This window comes from Tupaia chinensis, unplaced genomic scaffold (genome assembly GCF_000334495.1).
Source record: "Tupaia chinensis unplaced genomic scaffold, TupChi_1.0 Scaffold000047_1, whole genome shotgun sequence".
NCBI classification, from domain to species: Eukaryota; Metazoa; Chordata; class Mammalia; order Scandentia; family Tupaiidae; genus Tupaia; species Tupaia belangeri.
The window spans coordinates 5,565,149-5,568,951 of record NW_006159505.1 but is presented as its reverse complement, the minus strand read 5'-3'; the positions used below and the strand labels follow the sequence as shown (position 1 = coordinate 5,568,951).

At 35.6% G+C, this 3,803-nt stretch overlaps 1 protein-coding gene across 13 annotated transcripts in view; it reads right to left on the bottom strand.

The window, feature by feature from the left end:
* Positions 1–3,803, bottom strand: part of EMSY (EMSY transcriptional repressor, BRCA2 interacting) — a 119,247-nt gene that overhangs the window by 24,182 nt on the left and 91,262 nt on the right. The gene's annotated exons all lie outside the window — the stretch shown is intronic.

The following is a 3,803-nucleotide window of genomic DNA, read 5'->3' as shown; positions in this document are numbered from 1 at the left end:
GGGAAAGATCTCAACAGTGAATTTAGTCAAGAGAGTACACAGGAGTTCTTTTCACTATTCTTGCTACTTTTCTATAAATTTGAAATCACATCAAAAGAAAAAGTTACTTAAAGATAAAAGTGGCTAAAAAAAAAACCACAAAAGCAGCAATGTTATAGAAAAATGGACTGCTATATAGTATTCACATTCCAAGTAGACAAATAGCCCCCAGGAGATCAAGAAGAGTCTGACAACAGGGTGATGACCAAGGCCATTATTGTAACCTGTGAGAAGACCGTTATCTACTGTACTCCCACCTGGCTGACATCAGTTATACATGGAGCCAAAACTTGGGGCTGGACAATGGTAGAGGAAATTTAGAAAAGATAAGTGGAATAGAGGTATTTCTTTGACATAACTCATTTTTCCAGGCCTTGTGCTAGTGAAGTCACTAAAAAAAGGATATGAAATCAAGAAAAAGCTGATTCTTCGTTAAAACATAACATTTTAGAAAATCATCCTTGGATGCTAAGACTAGTGGATAAGTGTTTGATGAGGAATATGATAGTTGTATAAGTGCTTCTCCACAAATTACTATTAAATCATAAAGTGAAATATGTTAATTTCATAGTGGAGACAAGTGGCAAATATCTTCTTATCAAAGTGATTAATATTAATATCGCCAGTACCGGGACAAACTGACATCCTATGTCTTTTAATAAGATAAAACAAAGGATACAACATCACATATGTGAAATTCCTGGTAAATCTGATCATGAAGACATACCAGACAAAACCAAATTGAAGAATATTCTACAAGGTAACTAACCTATACTCTTTAAAAAGGTGAAGGTCAAGAAATGCAAATAAAGGTTGTAGAACTATTCCAGGAAAATAAAAAGCAATTGTTAATAAGGCTAACTACAATGTATGATACTGAATTAGACTGTGGAAGGGAGAAAAAAACATTACAAAGATTATTAGACACTGATGATACTTGAATATGGATTAGACAATGGCATAGTAACAATATTAAATTTCTTTCTTTCTCTCTCTCTCTCTCTCTCTCTCTCTTTTTTTATATTACCAGAGGATGTGTGTGTTAACCAGAAGAAAGAGTTTCAGAAAGCCACTTGCCCCCCACCCCAATCCTTTTTCTTCCATGTCTATAATTTGTCAAGATTTTGGGCATGCACACATACATACCTGGTGTGTTTTTCCAGTCACAAGGTCCAGGATTTAAATTGCATTTGGCCATGCAGGCTCCAGCTCCCTATGTATAAGACCTAACCGCTCACTGTGCTATAGGGCCACTTAATTAAATTTTTTTATTTTGATAATTTTATTACAAAAAATTATTTAAAAAAAAAACAGTAAGAAAAAAGACCTATGAATAAGGGGTAAAGGAACATGGTAGCTACAACTTATTCTCATATGGTTAAGAAGTTTACAAATTACACACACTCACACACACACATCAGAAGGGGGTTCAGAGGGACCGGCAATTAGCATAATGGCTATGTCGCTGGACTCCCATGTGGTCGACTACGGAGGGGGGGGGGGGGGGGGGCTCAGAGAGAAAACAACAACAAAGGCAATAGGGAAAAATCTCAACAGTGAATTTAGTCAAGAGAGTACACAGGAGTTCTTTTCACTATTCTTGCTACTTTTCTATAAATTTGAAATCACATCAAAAGAAAAAGTTACTTAAAGATAAAAGTGGCTAAAAAAAAAACCACAAAAGCAGCAATGTTATAGAAAAATGGACTGCTATATAGTATTCACATTCCAAGTAGACAAATAGCCCTTATAGCCTTTAAAATCAGCACTATCCCAAACTGACCAACACCTTAAGCTCTTTCTCTTTAAATCACAGCACACATATTGCCAACCCTTGTCTTTGTGAGAATGTACTACGGAGTTGTATAGCTCTGTATGACCGACCACAGTGTGAGTTCCGAACCCAGCGGCTTGAAAATCGCACGTGTGTGTGTGTGTGTGTGTGTGTGTGTGTGTATGTATGTCCAAAATCTCGGGATGAGATTACAGGAGAAGGGACTGCAAGGTGGCCCTCATTCCAGGGGGGAATTTCTCACTTTTCCTTTCTCTCTCTCTCTTTCTCTCTCGCTCTGGTGAGTGCATGTGCCCTATGACAAAAACCTTAAATTTTAAAAATTAAAAAGTAATACACAATGAAAAATACAAAACAGATAAAAATATTATAGATGAAACCAAACTTTTGCCCATTCTTACAATGGGAACTAAAGATTCAACTAATTAAACGTCATGATTGGGAAGTATTGATTGCGTTATTGCTCTAAGAGGAGTCACGACAAAGGAAAACCTGAGATTATGTATATAGTTTCTGGTATTAATGAACCCATTTCAGTACCAACTCACTATGCAAACATTTATTGAGGGCAAAAAAGGCCAGTATTACTGAAGGAACTATAGACTTAAAAGAGGAAAGGACAGAGCTGGCAGGTGGCATAGTGGTTAAGGGCACTGGACTCCCACAGAGCTGACTGTGGTTCGAGTCCCAGACCTGGCAGCTTGCTTTCTCACTTTCTCTCTCTCTCACTCTATCCCTCTCTGGTCAAATTAAAATAAATTTTAAAAAAATGGATAAAGTTAAATAAAATAATTATTAAAAAAAAAAGATAAAAGAGTAAAGCATGAACTAACATTGAAATCTGTAAATACCAAATCAATAAATCTAAAAGAAATGACTGGAAAATAAGCATCACTCCACCACTACTGGCATATAATCTGATTCGTAATTACAGAATGATACAGTGAATCTCAGCAGATTGATTCAGAAAATATTACTATCACTAATAATATGTGCGGAATAAAACTACTACCTCTAAAATGGGTGTGATGTTAGTTAAAAATCAACATTTTAATTTTTCTAACTGGTGAGATTTCAAAGACCATTTCAAACACTACCTCTTTCATGAAACTTTCTCATCTTCTCCTCACTGAAGTATGAACTTGCAGTCTTTGGTATTATTTTGCTTGTTACTAAAAAAATTCTTATTCTGAGTTGTAAGTATATTTCTTTTTATTCCCCCATTCTAAATTTTAAACTCCTGAAGGACAAGAATTGTATTTTACTCAACTTCTACAGGGTCTAGCAAAATGCTTAGCAAATAATATACAGAAATAATTATCAAAATGAATTAACAGAATATTAAGCAATCTGACTCATGTAAAACTAACCTGGGAAGACTCTGCTGAAGAATTATAGTAATAAAGTACTTGCACAATATGAAGAATGTCTATTAGTAAAGTGAAGGTGTACATGAAGGAGGTTAATAGAGCAGCATAAAGAGGGAATGGAATGAAGAAAGAACTGGAGAAGACTAGCAGTTATGCTTAGATGTATCCAAGTACATAAGCAAAGGCAGAAATATACCACCTGACAAATAACAGCAGTTGAGGAAATTTGAGACATGACTACTAGCTCTGTAGAAGGTCTCAAGGCTTATGATCACGAATTTATTTCAAAACATTTCCTAGAAGAAGAATGAGATAACTAAAACAGCACTGAGGACAAAAAGTTTCTCTGCTATGGGGTCTGGCTTCATAGTCCCTTACTTCTACGAGGACAATCACACAATATCTGCTATACTTTTGAGAGAAAGAGCAAAATTAATGATAAAGTCAAAACAACTGACATGAACTAGGACTTACTGGATACAAACTGGACTGTATGGTCACCCTACTTAGAGTCCACTTGTAAATCCTCTATCCCCTTTGGAACCTTCTCAAGGTTCAGCAACAATCACTTCAAAAGGTATATTCATCTTCTTGAATACTTC